The sequence below is a fragment of the Balaenoptera borealis genome (genome assembly GCF_965194805.1).
Source record: "Balaenoptera borealis genome assembly, chromosome: 9".
NCBI lineage: Eukaryota > Metazoa > Chordata > Mammalia > Artiodactyla > Balaenopteridae > Balaenoptera > Balaenoptera borealis.
In genome coordinates, this window is record NC_138873.1 from 41,406,560 (window position 1) to 41,426,872 (window position 20,313).

General features: G+C 33.1%; 1 long non-coding RNA gene across 1 annotated transcript; it reads left to right on the forward strand.

Moving 5' to 3' along the window:
• Positions 1-1,659: 1,659 nt before the first annotated feature.
• LOC309635310 lies at positions 1,660-11,658 on the forward strand. Its single transcript, XR_014248753.1, has 2 exons — positions 1,660-8,904; positions 9,224-11,658. It is a non-coding gene; the product is annotated as an uncharacterized lncRNA (long non-coding RNA).
• Positions 11,659-20,313: the final 8,655 nt, after the last annotated feature.

Consider the following 20,313-nt stretch of genomic DNA (forward strand, 5'->3'; position numbering starts at 1 on the left):
AATGGATAGAAAGGAAATGGTGATCAAAAATACAGATCAAACAATCCTTCTTCTTTATCCCTTCAGCTGCCAGAAGACTGTGAAAAAGTATCCACATTGGTCAATCTCAAAATGCCCTTCCCTTCCGTGGTTGAGAGTCATTGAGTACCAGCCCAATTAATAAAGGGAGAATGATGTATGCCTCAGGTGGTGATATTGAGGTATCCTAGAATTACAGAAGGAGTTAGAGTGAAGAGAAAACTCTACCAGTTTCTATGATTGAAAGAAACTGAAGGAATAACTTATAAATTAACATAAGATAGCAAAAGGGGAGAGAAAAAGAGACAAAAAACCAATTGGTATGTTACAGAATTTGAGGGATTAAGTGCATGAAAGGAAATAAAAGAAATGAAAATCTAAAAAAGAAAATATGTTTTTGAAAAATTTTCAAATAAAGAAAAATAGACATCAAAAACATCTCAACAGCTGGATCAGGCAAGGCAAACCTGTATATCCTCCTCACCATAACATTCTCCTCTACATTCATTAAGTATCTAGTTAGGTAAATAGTTAAAATTTATCTTCCCACTCTTCCTCTCCCTACCCCATCTCTTCATTGTCCCTGGTAGATAATTTACTAGTTGAAAACTCTAACAGAAAGCCGAGGGAAATTCTACGAAAGTAAATTTTTAAAGCTAGAAATATTTCGGAAAAGGAGAGATAAAAATCTAAATGAACTTGCAATTAGATTTCTTAACTTGAAAACAGTGGTAAGTTAAAACAGTAAATCTTGAAATATGATATTCAGAACTCAAGGCAAAAGCAACATGACATGAAAAAAGGTAAAGAGAAAATCAGGGGCTTCCCTGGTAGTGCAGTGGTTGAGAATCTGCCTGCCAATGCAGGGGACACGGGTTCGAGCCCTGGTCTGGGAAGATCCCACATGCCACGGAGCAACTGGGCCCGTGAGCCGCAACTACTGAGCCTGCGCGTCTGGAGCCTGTGCTCCTCAACAAGAGCGGCCACGATAAGTGAGAGGCCCGCGCACCACGATGAAGAGTGGCCCCCACTTGCCGCAACTAGAGAAAGCCCTCGCACAGAAATGAAGACCCAACAGAGCCAAAAATAAATAAATAAATAAAAACATGTCAATCCATTTAAAAAAAAAAAAATCAAATGCAAAGACATTAAATGATTCCACTGTCTTATTCAAAAATGGTAAGAAATAATCATTTGAAAGTAAGATTTGTGTCAACACATGCATATTCTATGATATGTTGACATTCAAAGATCAGGGATTGAGATCTGAGAGCTTTTCAAGGATATTGCTAATTGCTTAAACTTTATACTAGTTATCTGATAAATATTATCTTTGGCAATTACTTTTCTGCTTTATATGGTATCCTCAGCTCTATTTGTGCTAGCACTTCGGTTCACTCTAATGATGGGTCATGTATGTATAAGCTTTAAATATGTAGGCTTTCTTTAGCAAGCTGCTGAGTTCCACTTCATACTGCTCTGGTTATTTATAATATTTATTATTTAATGTTAATGCCACTGTCACATTTTCAGTGTTTGTCTAAAGAACTCCTAGTGTCAACATGCAGAATGTCACTTCTTGTCAGGATGCACCTGCCCTGAGCAGCATAATTTTTAGATAGATCACAACCTAATCTGTGTAGTCTTTAGAACAAAACAATCATCTTGCCAAAGGGGATGAGTATTCAGTACATAAAGTGTTTGACTAGACAAGGAGAAAGCAAGGAATTAAGGAAAGGATAAAGGAAGAGATTCCAGTGTTTTTTTTATTTCTTTAAAGAACATAAAAATAAGTTATATTGGGGCGTCCCTGGTGGCGCAGTGGTTGAGAATCTGCCTGCCAATGCAGGGGACACGGGTTCGGGCCCTGGTCTGGGAAGATCCCACATGCCGCGGAGCAACTAGGCCCGTGAGCCACAATTACTGAGCCTGCGCGTCTGGAGCCTGTGCTCCGTAACAAGAGAGGCCGCGATAGTGAGAGGCCTGCGCACCGCGATGAAGAGTGGCCCCCACTTGCCGCAACCAGAGAAAGCCTTCACACAGAAACGAAGACCCAACACAGCCATAAATAAATAGATAAATAAATAAAAATGCCTGTAAAAGTGTGTTTTAAAAAAAAAGTTATATTAAATAAATACAACTAAAGAGAAAATGCATATTTTTAAAAAATCTTTATTGAATGTATTATATCAAAAAACTACCTTTATCCTTGCCATACGTGAGGATATAATTGCCCATAAAAAAAGGAATTAATCACTTTTTTCTGTGGATGCTTGCTAGACTCAATCTTTAGTAGGAAAAAACTCAGACTCTAAACTAAACTAGGACTATCTCTTCTGAGTAATATGAGGATCACTGGATGTTTATTATAAGAATAAATATTACAACTCTAAATGGATCTTTAGGAAGGTCTATTCCTTTTTATTCTGGGAGACATATAGTGTAGACTCTGGAGTCAGCCTACCAAGCTTTAAACTCTGGCACCACCACTAGCTGGTATGAGACAAGTTACATAAATTCTCATGTACAAACTGGAAGTAATAACAATAATAATAATCTACTTCAAAGGGATTAAATGGAACAATACACACAAAATGCTTAGAACAATACCAGTCACAAAATAAATACTCAGGTAATTATTATTACCTGAATTTAAGATCCAGCACATAATAAACATTTAATATACAGTGGAGATTTTTTTAAATTGCTAATAGTCATACATTTATACTTCAAAGTTTAGTTTCTTTGCCCTGAACTCTTTGTTCTAATAGCCATCAATTAGTAACCATTAACTTAATCAGTGATTTCAATTTTTATATTGCACAAGGACAATGTACAAGTATGTTGCCATTAAATTCAAGTTTCAAGCAGAATGTTCCCCTTTTAAGAAGTAAATCAATTAACTAGAAAATTATTATATCCTGTTGTAAAACTTGGGTGATCACTGTAATATAGCTGTATTTTTGAAGAGTGCAAACACCAAAAAAGTTATACTCTGAAGTACTTGGTCAACATTTTTTTTCTCTTGATTTACTGGATCAACCTCACTTAATTGGTTAGAAAGCCATAAGGCCACAAATCAGCTGACTTTGAGTTACTCAGAAGATAAATTTTCCTGGGTGGGCATGATCTAATTGGGTGAGCCATTAAAAGACGTTGGGCCCTTCTTGAAAAGAGAAATTCAAAGCAAGAGAGGTTGTCCCATTAGCTTAAGTCTTCTCAAAAATTGCCCCACGAAACTTGTATAATCATGCAAAATCTTGTCTGACTAACTTTTAGCCACAGAGAACACATACCGCTAGGATCCAATCTCAAAAATCTCCCTGTTATTTTTTCCACATAAGAACGTGAAACTGCACGTAGTCTCCGGCCTTCCAGAATCCCAAGCACCCAAAGCCTATAGAGTCCTCTTCCCAGCAGAGAGTGGAGCATTTCCAATCCATAATCTGCCATCACACTGCAGCACTTTGCAAGAAAAGTGAAATTGTTTTTTACTCTCAGAACAAAAGTCTGTGTCTACTCAAAGTAGACACAACCCCTTGAAGTGAAACTCTGACCAGGAGAAAGACAACATTTTACACTGGTATGTAAAGTGGTTTACCTCCTCACTTATTTAAACACTTTCATATCATAAAAGGATTTTGGCTCAACTTCTATTGAATACATAAGCAAAAGATCATTACAATATCTTTCCCCAAAATAAACATTAGCCTTCTTCAAAGATGAATTAGAAAATAGCTGTAGCCTATTTAAAATAATAATTTTTACCCCTTTTTACTCTTCCAGATTGCAAATACTGAAATATAATCTCGTCGACAGCATTCATTAAAAGTTTGATATAACTAAAGAGGTAATTGAGCTCAAAAATTGAGACTAAAGTATTGCAAAAAGTATTCTTAATTACAATGCACCATAATTTCATCATAACTCTCAAGGAAAAAACAAATCTTCATTTATATAAAATAGGTATGTGTCTGTCTCTGTTGTTTGGATTACTGCAGTGAAGACTCTGTGTGTGGGTGATTATGTTTAATGAACTCAACTGGATTTGATATATAGCATCAGCAAACACCCAAAAGATTAGCAGAGGTTAGTGCTGATAGTTAAGAGCGGCTAAACTAGCTTGGAGTGTGTAATTACAATTATGACTTCTTAGTTGCCTCATTTCACCAGTTGATTCATCCCTCTGTCTTAAAACTGTTATCTCCCTTAGCATGATTCCCTATTCCTATAAAGAGCATTTCTTTGACTTCTCATTTTCATAGCAGCAAACTGCCCAGCAGTTGCAAATCAAATGCCTCTTGAATGAGGCAGGGAACTTTAATGTATATAGCATACTGGATGTTGAAGGCTGGATGCTGAAGGCCAAGAACTGGGTTAAATTGGAGAATGCATATCCAAACTAAAGGCATGTACATGCAAACTCCTTAGAACCAAGTAAAACATATCTGCAGAATGAATTTGGCCAAAGGATGTTAATTTGTCTACTGTCTTAGATCAACAGTTTATAAATTTGTGGGAGGGGGTAAAATAATCCTTACAGATTGTAATGAAAGATTTTCCCCATGGATTTTTTTCTCTGTTTTTATACTACACCTTGGATAATTTCATTCAAATTACTGAAGTAATCAATGCACATGGTTTATAAGTCAAATAGTACCAAAGATATTATACTGAAAATCAACACTTCTCAGATCCCACTTTCCCCACCCTCCCCTCCCTCTCCTCAGAAGCCACCAGTTTTGACTCAGATTCTTGTTTAAATTAGCACTATTTTTTAAAATACTTGCATTGCTAATTAAAATGATAAAATCTATACACTTTATTTACTTTATGCTATGATGGATGAGGATTAAGTAATCTTATAACAAGCCCAACTGTCCTTCTCCATCTTCTCAAAGTATTATGTCACTATTTACCATTAAACCTTACAAGAACGTTTATGGCAATATGTCTTCGTGAGTGTGTTCACAGCCAAGACAAGCAGAGTACTATCATTACATTTCTCTTCTTTGAATGACAGTACTTTATCTTTCCTTGTGATTCTAACTGTCCCTTTTTTGGCAATATACTGTACTTAAAAATTCCATTATATCAGGCTTATTTTTCATCATTTTTAGTAGAGATATTTTAACAGGTTGTGCTTGTTTCCATAATTTAAAAAACAAAAGAAATATACAAATATAAAGATACAGGAGTGAAAGCCTCTGTGTATTTCAGGCCCCTGTTTAAGTTCTATAACAACCCATCTGCTCCATGTACACATATCAGTAACAAGTATTAATATACTGTTGTGTAACCTTTCAGAGTCAGCTATACATATATGTAAAAAAGCAAATATATATTCTTATTCCATCTTCTCATATAACGGTAGGATACCATATATATTTTCTGAACCTTATTTTTTCACTTTATATTACTTTTATTTACATACAGAAAAATTAACATTTTTTTTTCATTTCTTGAGTTTTGAGAAAGACACACAGTTGTGTTGCTACCACTATAATCGATGTACAGATTAGTTCCCTTGTGCTGCTCCTTTCTAGTCCCACCATAGTTGGAAACTACTAATCTGTTTTCTTTCCTTACTATGTTGCCTTTTTCAAAATGTCAAATAAATGGACTCATATAATATGTAGCATTTTAAGCCTGATTTTTAAAATTTAGTGTAATGTATTTGAGATTCATCCATATTGTTGTAGGTATCACATTTCATTCTTTTTATTTGAGTTGTAGTCCATTGTAAGGAGGGACCACAGTACGGTTCTGCATTCACCAGAAACAGTATGATTTTTTTCTGTCTTTGTGATTATGAATAAACACTCGCTTGCTTAAAAATACATTGTGCATAAGGATGATAGCAAAGCAAGTGAACACAATTTTAATTAAATATTTGGGGGAAATGAGGTAAAATAACAACTGAAGATGTTCCTCAAGAAAATGGCATCTAGGTATTAGGTAGAAGCATGAATAATTTATGTGTGGTAGCCAAAGAGAATGCCAAATGTGTGAATGCAGAAGAATATATGGATATAAAGTATGTGGTAATGGGAATGTTCTGTTATTATGGCTTCAATTTTCTCAGTGATACAGGGAACAAAGGTATCAGCTGACATAGTAAAGAAGGGAAGGTAGGAGTTGAAAGCTTTAGGAAAGAAGAGAAGATGCAAATGGAAGTAGACTGTAATGACTTGGAAGCATCATTTGAGGCTAATGATCATTAAGTGAGAATGAGACCAGTCAGCATGGTTGAGTTTTTCTCCAGCCACGTTCAGTTGGCCTGGGTGAAGTACAGAGGAGATGCAGAGTCAGACTAAATCAGGGTGGTATTTTGCCTAATTTACATGGTGAAACAAGTGAGGAGCAAGGTTAATTTTTAAATACTTTACAATAGACTTTAAGCTGGTAGAGTAATAACGGAGGATATAAAAGCAAAGAGCTACAAAGCAACTTTGGTAGTTTCATTATTTTCTTAATTATTTTATTTTCCTTTCTTTCTGTGTTTTTTTCACCCTTGTATTTTACACGTTTAAATATTCTCTTCATCTTATTTGATCAGCTTATCTATTTTACTGATTTTTCCCAAAGATCTAAAGTTTGGATTTATTGATGATTACTGGTATGTTTTCTGTTTTCAATTAAATAATATCTGTTTTAACTTTATTTCATCCTTTTGCTTCAATTCAGTTTATCTAGTGCTCTTACTAATTTTGGGAGTCAGTGCTGAATGTATTTGTTTTCATTATCTCCTTATTTGTTGATACATGCAATAAAGGCTATGAATTTCTATGTGAACTGATTAGCTGTACAGAAAACATTCTCATATCTAATATTTCATTATTATTTTTGCTAGAGTTAGTACTATTTGATTTGTATTCTTCTTTGACCAAATAATTAATGATTTTCTAAAGATAATGTCTTAAGAGAGAAGCACTTAATTTCCAGGTGAAACAGCCTATTTTCTAGGTGTATTGAATTTTGAGCAGACAGTGCTCTCAGTACTACTTCTATTGCTTGGGACTCATGGAGGTTGTTTGTCTTCATAACTTAAGGTACCATCAATATTTTTAAACACTCTTTAGCTACCTGCAAAGAAGTTGTGGGTTCTATTTTCACATAACACATTTCAATGTATACCAATAAGTTATACCTTCAATGTATATCAATTGTATATTCATGTATATCAATGTGTATCAAAAATACCTCAGTGTATATCAGTAAGATCTGTCTTATTAGTCACACCTTCTTTCTTTTTTTATTTATTAAAGAGGTCAAATAAAATATCAAGTTAGTATGTTCCTTCAATTTTCCCTTATTTTTAAGAATATTACTGCTGTTGTCAGTAGACATTCCTAAATGTTACACCTTTATTGTGAATGATGACAATATTTGACATTAAAGTGTCTGCACGTTTGTCTGAATCCCACGTATATTAAGATCACTACCCCTACTAGCTTTATTTTCAATCATCTGTTATATCATTGCCCATTCTTTAATATTCAGCCCTTTATAATGCTTTAAGGTGTGTTTCTTGTAAATAGTAAAAACTTAGGCTTTGTTTTGTTATCCTGTCTGCTGAAAACACTTTTGTTTAAATAGATGAACTTAAATTTTACTATCCTGACAGATATGTTTGTCCTTAGTTGTATCATATTATTTTCTATTGCATTTTTGTTTCCTGTTTACATTTATTTTTCAACCTTTCAATATCTGATTTGTTTTCTTTGGTGGGTATATGTGTGTATCTATGCATGTGTAATTCTCCTGATATTTTAGAGGGTTCAACTTTTTGTTCTAATGATGGTAATTAATCTAATGATTACTTTTATAATTATTTATGTATAATTATTTATGTATTACCCTCTTTGGTGTAAGGCCTAAATTTCATATTTTGTGCTGCCTTGATATCTAGAGAGGAAGGGCCTGGCATGGCCAACTGCAGGTCCCCCCCACCCCACTCTGCTCCTATGTATAAGGTTCCCTAAACAACCCTCCTTACCAAACAGACCAAATGCAGTTCAGTGCCACTTATCATACACTTAAAGATGCTTGTTCAGGACTTGCTTCTCCCCTTTTTCACCCTGCTGGCTGGAAATGGTTTTAACCAAAGCAATCTTACAAGTCAAGTGTTAAAGACTGCAGAGCCACTTTGTAGCCTGGATCCCCAGGTGTCTACTTAGAACACACACACACATACACACCTGCCCTAAACTGTTAAAATGAGAGATAAATAAACTACTTCTTATTGAGCCACTACATTTTTGGATGTTTGTTAAAGCAGATTAGCCTTCATCCTAACTAATAATATACGTTTTATTTAAATTCTTATTTTGAGATAATTACATACTCACATAGAAGTTCCAAAACAACACGAGGAACTCCCATTTACTCTCAACCCAAATTCATCAGTTGCTTACATTTTGTCCCATTTTTCTATCGTAATAATAAATAAAAGGAAACATTTACTATTATTTAATAAATATTTATTATGTATTCATATATCTGATTTTTATTAACCATTTTGAAGTAATTGTTTTTTAGCTGCGTATTGTAAGTTAAAATTTGTGACTGCTAACAGAGAAAGTTTTATTCCTTCATTTCAAATATGTATTGTTTTTGCCACATTACACTGGCTAAGACTTGCATTAGAAAGGTGAATAGGGAGATGACAGAGAAAATTCTTGTCTTTTCATGATCATAACAAGGAATCATGTAATACACTACCATTATTTATGAGGTTAGCTGTATGATCTTGTAGCTATGCTATCAAATAGAGGAAGTTTTCTGCTTTGTTCTTCGGTTTTGTCGTAAATGGCCATTACGTTTCATTAATTTTTTGGTATCCATTGAAAAGATCATATGATTTTTCTCCTTATGTGGCAAATGGTATAAATTGATATATTTTTTTTAATTAATAGCTACTCTATTTATTTATTTATTTATTTTTAGCTGTGTTGGGTCTTCGTTTCGTGCGAGGGCTTTCTCTAGTTGCGGCAAGCGGGGGCCACTCTTCATCGTGGTAAGCGGGCCTCCCACCATCACGGCCCCTCCCGCTGCAGGGCACAGGCTCCAGACGCGCAGGCTCAGCAGTTGTGGCTCACGGGCCCAGTTGCTCCACGGCATGCGGGATCCTCCCAGACCAGGGCTCGAACCCGTGTCCCCTGCACCAGCAGGCAGACTCCCAACCACTGCTCCACCAGGGAAGCCCTAAATTGATTTTTGAATGTTGAACCAAACCTACATACTTGTGATAAACCCACATAAGTGTGATATATTTTCCTTCTTATGTCCTTCTTGCTAGATCAACGTGCTAATATTTTGTTACATGTCTTTAAATGTATGCCAGCAGCATAGACTTTTTCTATAAAGGAAAAGATAAATATTTTCACTTAATGGATCTAACTGCTTAACTCTGCTCGCCTAATGTAAATGCAGCCATGGACAATATATGAATGAATGGGTGTGGCTGGATTTATCCTGTAGGTTGTAGCTTCTTTCTCACAATGATATCAGTCTGTGGCTTTCTTTTCTTATAATGTCTTTGTCGTGATTATGCAAGAGGGATATATTGCCTCATGAAACTGATTGGAAAATACTTCCTGTTCTTCATTTTTCTGAAGAATATTGTTCATTAGATAATGTCTTCCTTAAAGTTTGAATAAGTTCAAAAGTGAAATTATCTGGGACTAGAATGTTCTTTATGAGAAAGTTTTATAATTAGAAATTTAATTACTTTAATAAATAAAAAGCTTAGCAATATGTAGAATGTGTATTGATTTTAGCAAGTTTTGTTTCTTTGGGATTTTTTCCTTTTCATTTATGTTGTCAATTTTATTGTCATGTAACTCCGCACACCATCATCACCTTAGAATCCTTTAAATGTCTATTGGATCTATGGTGATATTCTCTTCGAATTCTGACCTGTTTCTCTCTCTCATTTTTTAAATTGATTAATGTATTTAAAATTTTGCCAATTTTATTCATCTTTTTAAAGAAAAAACTTCTCACTGTTAATTTTCTCTTTTGTTTCTCTATTTTATATTTCATTGTCTCTGCTGTTATATTCATCATATTCATGTCCCTATTTATTTTTGGTTTAACTTGCTCTTTTTCTAGATTTTTGGGATAGAATCCAAATAACTGTTTTAATTAATATAAGCATTTAATGTCATAAATTGCCTTCTAAGCACAGCTTTTACTGCATTCCTCAAATGTTTATATTGTTTTTCCGTTATCACTCACAGTTTGGACTATTTTTAACTTCGTTTTTTTCTTTCTTTCTTGAACCATGGACCCCACAAAGTTAGTTTTAGTTGCCAAATCTTGTGGATTTTCTAAACATCTTTCTGTTATTAATTTCTAAGGTAACTTAATGATAAGGAAGCATAATCTCTAAGATTTCAATTTTTCAAATTTATGCAGACCTGTTTTGTTTCTATATGAAAAAATAATATTTTCTGCAATCGTTAGATATGGTATTTTTAAACTTCAATAAAGTCAAATTGGTTGATAGTGTTGTTCAAATCTTTGTTATTCTTGCTAATACTTTTATACTTAAAAAATAAATTATTGAGAAAAGTCAATCACAAACCATGATTCTGAATTGTTTCTTTCATACTTTAACAACTGTATTTGGTAATTCCAAATTTAACTAGTGTTTTATTTCTACACGTATCATACTTTTTTTACAAATTTTTGATGTGAGATCAGGCCTTTTCTTTTAGTGTGGGTCCACACTTTGGATTTGCAGATTATCTTTATTGCATAAGCCAGAAAATAACACTTTATGTTCAATTTCTATGTTCTCTTCCTTTAAAGAGGAATGATAAAGTAATTACTGAGTGCATATTTCCTCTGAATTTTTATAATCTACATCCAGTCTTTTATAGTTTTTGTTACCCACACATCACTAATAGCATATTTTTCCATTGACTTCTATTTATTAGATTTTACCAAAGCATTCAAATCATATTTTTAATAAAAAATGTTAGCTCTTTTTCTTTCAAACTCATATTTTGTCCTTCAATTAGCAAATATCAATAGCAAATACAATCAATATAAACATATTTTGGAGCACCTGGCAGATTCTTGGTATCACAATTTGACTTATGGTTTCAAAAGCAGACAGCACATTAGAATTAGCCTTTTGGAGGAACTCTGTATAACATTTAAAATATTTAGTATGTTTTAGAGGGAGAAGGAAATTGTTACTTAATTTAGCCAGTTAAGAAGAGATCAGTTAAGAGAACTTCTGGAATACTACTTAAAAATATTTATAAGAAGAATGGAGGGCTTCCCTGGTGGCGCAGTGGTTGAGAATCTGCCTGTTAATGCAGGGGACACGGGTTCGAGCCCTGGTCTGGGAAGATCCCACATGCCACGGAGCAGCTGGGCCCGTGAGCCACAACTACTGAGCCTGCGCGTCTGGAGCCTGTGCCCCGCAACGGGAGGGGCCGCGATAGTGAAAGGCCCGCGCACCGCGATGAAGAGCGGTCTCCGCACCGCGATGAAGAGTGGCCCCCACTTGCCGTAACTAGAGAAAGCCCTCGCACGAACCGAAGACCCAACACAGACAAAAATAAAAATAATAAATAAATAAATAAAGTAGCTATAAAATTAAAAAAAAAAAAAAAACTACAAGAGAGGGGAGGCCTGTGGACTACAGAAACTTAAGGGATAACCAAATGCAGTGTATGGGCTTATTTGAGAAAAAAAAAAAAAAAAGAAGAATGGAGATTTAACTACTTTTTTTAAAGTCTGTGAGAAAAATAATAGCCAACATTTAGTGAGCTCATAATTTGAAGCAAGACCTATTCTAAGTACCAAACAAAATTAAGATTTATTTCTCACAATAGCATTCACAGAAAGTTTAACTCACTTAAGTTCATTCAGCTAGTAGTTGGTAGAAGTAAAATTTTAATTTAGAGTCTGATTCCAGAGTTAGTTCCTTAAGCCTCTAAAGTAATACTGAAATTTATTTTTTTAATCACCTTTAAGAAAATTTATTTAGAGTAAGTTAAAAAAAATAGATGGCGTAAGTAAAATTAAAATTAAACTAAGCACTGGATTTATACTGGAAGCTTGAGGAATGTTTCCTAAACGATAAAAATAAATCTATGGGATGGCACGAGCAATAATTTAAATTGGACCACCAATATCAGCTAAGAGCCTTCAGGAATCAATGGTAGAACTTGAGCTATTAGCACTCAGACAGTTGCAATGTCCTCAAAGTGTAGGGGATGCTGGTGGGCACTGATGATCTCATTAACAGGGCTAGCAATGAGGAAATCGGATCTAGGAAATGGAGAGGCAATTTTAAAATACTTAAACCTTGGATAGGATAACTACCATAAAAGGTAAATATTTATTCCAAAGCTACAATACACAGCCTGCAATATCCAAGCATTTCTCACTCCAATAGCAGACAAGCTTTATAAGATTCAAAGCAAACTCTATGAAATCAAGTTTATAGATTTAAAAAATCAGTTGTATACAAGTGGGCAATCAAGTACTATCTTGGCCAAAATTCCTGCTTCTAAATGTTTTCAAGTATATCTCTCTATAGTTGTTCACAATTTATGAAGGAAAAATACTGTTATACTTTTATATGTTTGAAAAAGTATTCTATAAATAGCACTGTAGATACTCAGAAGAAAGAGTCAATCAGTGCTTTTGAGGCAGTCAAGTGAGACTTCAAAAAAGGATTTGGTTATTTTTAATTTATAAATGGGTAAGAGAACACACACAAAGGCATAACATGTGAGTGGCTTGATGTGGTCAAGAATGATAAGTTTAGTGTGGTTAGAAAATATTTTATATGAAAAAATTGATATGAATAGAATTGTCAAGGTGAATTGAAATCAGACCAAATGCCATGATAAGAAGTAGCAAAGAAATTTTAACTTTACTTTGAGTTCTATTTTAAGATTTATCACATACTAATTATAAAATAGGGATGAATTACTTAAATTTTCTAATTTCTATAATTAGTAAAATTATATGATGGAACTTTGTAACTATTTCTCAATCATTTCTGTACATTAGGATAATCTGGGGAAATTTAAAAAAAAAAAAAAAACCAGTACCCAGGTTCATATCCAGAATGTCTGATTTAATAGACTCAGACAGGGTTTCTCAACTCTGGAACTGGATAATTCTTAGTTGTATGGGACTCTCCTTTGTATTGTAATATGCTGAGTACCATCCTTGGCCTCTACTCATTAGATGGCCAATAGGATCCACCTAATTACCCCCTCACTTGTGACAACCAAAAATATCTCCAGACATTCCTTAGAAGTCATAATTCTCTCCTTTCCCTCATTGAGAACCATTGGTTCAAGTTATAACCTGGATTAGTTTTTGTTGTTTTGGCATGTAATAATTTGAAGTTATATGTGCCATGTCAACTTTTAAAACTTTTCTTCATCCTACTGAAGAAAAATTTACATACAATTAAATAATATGCTTATACATTTTTATGAATTTAACAGATGCATACCATATCAGTAATATAATCACATCAATCAAAATGTAAGATCTTTCAGATTCTGAAATTTACAAGGAAACTCCAACAGGACCTATGCTCCTACAGATGACAGTTATAGACTCTGGACAAAATAGAAAAACAATGATTTAAAAACACTGGAAAATGATTTAAATTAAGAAGACTCTAGAGTGTAGTAAAAGCTTGGAAGAAAGTACTAGCACAACATGTTTCCCATTTTCACAGTATTTAGACTGAAAGCAGGACAAAGTCAGTCCCACGTGGAGAAACGAAACTCAGAAAACCCAGAATCATTTTTTGCCTAATGATTGAAAGAACAGAATTCAGGTAACAAGAACCACTAGAAAGTAGAAAGAAATGCTGGAAAGCAGGGGTTCAGAGAGAAGGGGCCACTGATTTGATGTATAAAGTTGGCACAATTCTCTGGTGACCATTAAATAAACAATCATTTAATGGAGATCTGAGCTGTAGCCCAAGACCTAAAATTTAATATTTGAATTCAACCAAGTAACTTGCTCACTAAAACAAAAACATCAATATACTTTGGAAAAGTAGAATGATCCAGAGTTTCCAAAACATAACTTTCACAACATTCAAGATTCAACCCAAAATTATTCATCACACAAAACAATCATGAAAACACATCTAACTCACAGGTAAAGATAATCTAATGAGATCAAATCTAAGATGATATAGATGTTGGAATTTCCAGACACAGGTTTCAAAGCAACCCCTATGGCCATAAACTGAAGGAAAGTATACCTGTAATAACTGAAAAGATAGAAACTATTAGCAAAGAAGTAAAAACTAAACAACAACAACAACAAAAATACAAAGTAATCATAGAACTGATAATTATATTACTTGAAATTTAAAACCTGCTGGTTTAGTGGAACAGCAGAATGGGGAAAGAAGAGGAAAACATCAGAGAACTTGAAGATAGACATTATCCAACATGATGATAAAAGAGAAAAAGATTTAAAAAAAAAAAAAAAGAGCTTCAGAGACCATTTTGGTATAATAACAAAAAGTCTACTATATGGATGTAGTTTAAATTCCAGAAGAAAAAAAAAAAAGAGCAAGTGGGGCAAAAAAAAAAAAAAAGTGAAGATGTACGTCCTAAGAAATGTCACAAATTTGGTAAAATATATATATTTACATATTTAAGATCATGAATCAGAGTAGGATTTTTTAAATGCCTGGGTACGTCACAGTCAAACTGCCTAAACGTAAAGTTAATGAGAAATTTTCAAAAGCAATCAGAAAAAAAAAATGACAGTACATACAGGGAAACAACAATGAGAAAATTGCTGACGTCTCATAATATAAGACACTATGGAGTTCAAAGACAGTTTCACAACATCTTTAATGTGTTAAGAGAAAAATAAATAAATGAACAAAGTACAAATCCAGAACTCTGTGCCTAACAGTGAAGGCAAAATAAAGACATTTTTATATTAAAAACATCAAAACTATTTGTCACCAAAAGACCTGCTGTATAAGAAAGATTAAAGGAATACAGGTAAAAATATACATCTTCAAGTAGATATGAAGAGTATGATATATATATGAGTCATTGTTGTATAGGGATTATAATGTATTTAGATGCAATACATATGAAAACTATAGCACAAATGACCTGAACAGTTCCAAGTTTTCTGTATTTAATGGAAAGTAGAAAAATTAATTATAAGTAGACTTTAAAAATATAAGAATATATATTGTAATTATCAAAGCAACCAATGTAAAGAAGGTATAGCAAAGGAGCCAAAGACAAATTGAAATAAAATATAATTTTGATTTTTAAAATTAATATAAACTTTTGAGTATAAAATATAGAAATTTCAGGAAAGAGTAAGAGAGAAACAAACTAGCAATATGGACAAAAAATAATACTATGGTGGAGCTATATCCAACTACATAAATTAACACATTAAATGTTGAAGGATTGAACACTCTAGTAAAATTCAGAGATTGTCTTCTACCAAAAAAAGATGCAATTTAAATAAAAAAGACACAGGGAGATTTAAAAAATGAATGGAAAAGATATAGCATGCAAACAATAAGCATAAGAATACCAGAGTAGCTAGATCAATATCAGACAAACAAGACTTTCAGATAAAAACATTCCCAGAAAAAAAGACATTCCATAATGATGAAAGGGTCAGTGCATCAAGCAGATGTAAACTGATAAATGTGCTAATAAATCATAAGAGTTTTGGAATTTACAGAGCACAACTTTACTGACTCAATGGGAAAATTAAACAATTTTACAATCCCAGTTGGTGGTTTTAACACTCAAGAACAGCAAATAATAGAAAAATCAGAAGAAAGTTAATGAAGTTCCAGATGATCTGAACAAGTTAACCAACAACTTTGACCTAACAGATATTTTTAGAACACTAAGCCATGTAACTGCAGAATACATATTTCTTCCAAGAGCAAATGCTGCATTCATCAAGATAGACCATATACTGTGCTATAAAACAAGTCTTAATACACATAAAATGATTGAAATCATATCTGTTCATAACAGTGGTAGGCTAAACAATGGCCCCCAAAGATATCCAGGTCCTAATCCAAGGAACCTGTAAATGTTACATCAAAAAAGTGACTTTTCACATGTAAGTAAATTAAGAATATTGAGATGAAGAGATTATGCTGGACCACATACATCCTTATAGGAGGGAAGCAGTAGAAGATTTGACTATAGAAGTGGAAAAAGGCAATGCGACAGTGGAAGCAGGGGGAGAAAAGGTGATGTGATGCAAGGAAGAAGTCATGAGCCCAGAAATGCAGGTGGCTTCTAGAAACTAAAAAAAGACAAGGAAACAGATTCTCCCCTTGGAGTCTCCACAAGGAACTAGCCTCACCAACCCCTTGACTTTAGCCCATAGGACATTTTTAGACATCTGTCCTCCAGAAATGTAAGAAAATAATAAATTTGTGCTGTTTTAACACATCAAGTTAATCATAATTTGTTACAGCAGTCATTGGAAACTAATTCAGTAATGGAATTATATTTGAAATTAATAATAATAAAATGCAGAGGAAAACACAGGGTATTGGGAAATTCAACAGTATAATTCTAAAGAGTGCATGTGTTAAAAAATCACAAGGGAAATTTTAAAATATTTCAAACTGAATAATATGGAAATATAATATATAAAAACTTGTAATATTCAGCTAAAGGAGTGTTTCAAGGGAAAGTTACAGCTTTAAATGCTACGTAAACTCAAATATCTAAGGTTTAACCTTAAGAAGCTAAAAGAAATAAGACAAAATTAAACCCAAGTTAGTAAAAGGAAAGAAATAATAAAGAAATGAGCAGAAACCAATCAAGTAGAAAACAGAAAAACAATCAAGAAAATTAACAAAGCCAAAAGTTTGGTTACTGAAAAAGTTCAAAATAATATATAAATACTTAGCTAGACTGATCAAGAAAAAAGGAGAAGAGCAAAAATGATCAGTATCAGAAATAAAAGAGGGCTTATCAATATAGACGCTATGGACATAAAGCAGATAATAACATAGCATGAATAATTTTATGCCAATAAAATAAACAGCATAGATAAAATGAACTAATCCACTGAAATATACAACTTACCACAATAAAAGTGACATAATATGAAACAGTACATCAGAATATTCCTTTATATACACAGGAATACCATATTTCTTACATGTTGAAGGCTTATGGCAACCCTGAGTTGAGCAAGTCTATCAGCGCCATTTTTCCAACAACATTGTTTTTAATTAATGTTGTTTTTAAATTTTTAAATTTTTTTTAGACATAATGCTATTGCACACTTAATAGACTACAATATAGTGTAAACATAACTTTCATGTGCACTGGGAAGCCAAAAAATTTCACGTGGCTCACTTTATTGTGTTATTTGCTTTATTGTAGTGTCCTGGAATAAAACCTGCACTATCTTGGGGAGATATATATATATATCCTTCCCACAAAGAAAACAAAAGACATAGATGGTTTCACTTGTGAATTCTATTGAATAAAATATGTGAGGAAGAAAAAATAGCCATCTTACACACAATATTTTAGAAAATAGGAGGAGTGTAAACTTTCCAACTCATGGTATAAAGCTACCATGGTCCTACTACAAAACTTGGCAAAAATACAAAAAAGTGTATCATAGGCATGTCCCTTAGAACAGAAACAAGAAATACTTACCAAGTTATAAGCAAACCAAAGTCAGAAATATAAAAAAGATATATTATAATGATAAAGTAGTGTATATGCCAAGAATGCAAGATTAGTATAACATTAAAAAAATCTATCAATATTATTCATCATCACAAAGGAATAAAGGAGAAAAAAACCTATATGATTATTTCAATAGATGCATTAATTATGTTTGGAATAAATCAATACTCATTTGTAATGAAAATTATCAGCAAACTTATAAAGAGCATTTACAGAAAACCAACGGTTAGCGTCATATATAAAGGTTAAATAGTGAACGCTTCCCACAAAGATTGGGGAAAAGACAAGAATGTCTCCTCTTGTCACTTGTATCTGATATCATGCTGGAGGTACTAGCCATTGCAATAAAAAACAGAAAAGAAATAAAAATTATTAAAATGTGAAAGAAAGAAGTAAAATTGTCTCTATTGGCACATGACATAATATTTTACATTAAAACCTATGGAATATGGAAAGTGCCTAAGCCCATTATGTGAATTAAGAAAGGTTGCAGAATACAAGAATACTATACAAAATTCAATCCTATTTATACATACTGGCAAGAAAAATTTCAAAATAAAAATTTAAAACAATTTGACTGATTGAATTCTAGTTAATGATATGCATGCTAAAGTATTTAATGGGAAGTATACTGATGTCTACAATTTGCTTTGAAAGGCACCAAAAAGATTGATCAGTGAATGGATAAAGGGAGAAATAAGTGGATAGACTTTTAACAAATGGAGAATAGTGGAATATTAATGGTAGAATCTCAGTCATGGATATATGAATGAATGTTCACTGTAAATTCTTTCAACATTGTTGTGTATTTGAAAGTTTGCATAATAAAATTTTGGAAAAAACATTGCCATCGCCATCTTCTCTATAAATTCCCTTTTGCCAGTTTCCCCAAGAAGCCAATGATCTGATTTCTCCCACAATAGCTTGGCCTATCCTAGACATTTGTATAAATGAAATCAGACAAAATGTTTTTCATTGTGTCTGGTTTCCATTACTCAATATGTTGACTTTCATTGGTGGGTAATATTCCACTTTATAAATGTATCATAGTAGGTTTATCTATTACCTAATTGATGGTCATTTGCATTGTTCAAGTTTCTGATTTTTATAATTAAAATTCTGTCAGGGTAATTACTCTCCAGGGTTTCTAATATGCAGGCAGAATGGAGAATGACTGGACTATGTGGTTACTAAGATTCTTTTCCATTAGAAAACTTGGTGTTATGGCTATCTAGGGAAAAATTCAAGGGAAAATAATCAGTGCTACAGTTTCAGCCCTACTTCTGTGACACACATGTCTCACAATCAATTAATATCTCTCTAACTGGTATACACTGTCTAATTAGAATTGATTAAATTAAGCCAATAAACAGGCTGAAATGTGACAGATTTTAATAGATTCTTAAAACATAGTTGCTTAAAGTAAATGTGAAAAAAATTATGCCTTGTGTAATGCTGATCACATGAGCTTAACACTATAAATGTGTCTCAAATAATCATAACCTTGTCTGTATGAAATAGGAATGCAGTCCACACAAAACATAGGTAGACTTCTGGGCATTATAATTGAAAGAGTTGGTTAGAAACACTAATCTTTATTTTAATCTGTCAATTTCAATGAGTTCTATTTTTTGAATAGAAGTAATAACAAGCAAAACAGAGACCACTATCATGAATTTGAAAAAACTAGTTAGGTACAACCACTACAACCAAATTAAAAAGAAGTCCTTATTGTTAGATATTCTGTTGATGAGTCTCTGAAATTATAATGACTGGTTTTTTAATCATAGTAGTAGAATGAGTAACATTTGGAAGCACGATATAAATTTGTCTCCATGAATGATTTATTTTTTTTTTAAATTACATAGACAAAAAATAATCTGCGTGAATCAGAAATATAATAGGAGGGAAAAAAACTCAAGCTAGAATTTTGAAAAATGATTTTTCATGCTCAATTTTTACAAAGAGCTCACAGTTTTGAAAGAACCAAACAATGCCATATTTAGCAGGAGATCCTTTGCTTTAAAAGTCAAAGCCTACTCAACATATAATAAACCCTCAAACACAATTACCTATTAATACTAAGAAACCTTCTGTTAAAAGGATAGGTAAAAGACCAATGGCTCAAAAGAAAAGTGGATAAGAGACATAAGTAAGTAAATCACAGTACAGATCTTCCTTAATTTACCATGTGGTTAAGTCCGGATAAATTTATTGTAAGTTGAAAATACCATAAGTCGAAAATGCATTTACTGCACCTAACCTACCAAACATCATAGCTTAGCCTAGCCTATCTTAAACATGCTTACAACACTTACATTAGCCTACAGTTGGGCAAAATCATCTAACACAAAGCCTGTTTTATAATACTGTGTTGAATATCCCATGTAATTTATTAAATGCTGTACTGAAAGTGAAAAACAGAATGGTTGTATGGGTACAGGATGGTTGTAAGTGTATCAGTTGTTTATCCTCATGATCATGTGGCTGACTGGGAGCTGTGAATCACTGCTGCTGCTTAGTATCATGAGAGAGTATTGTGCCACATATCACTAGCCCGGTAAAA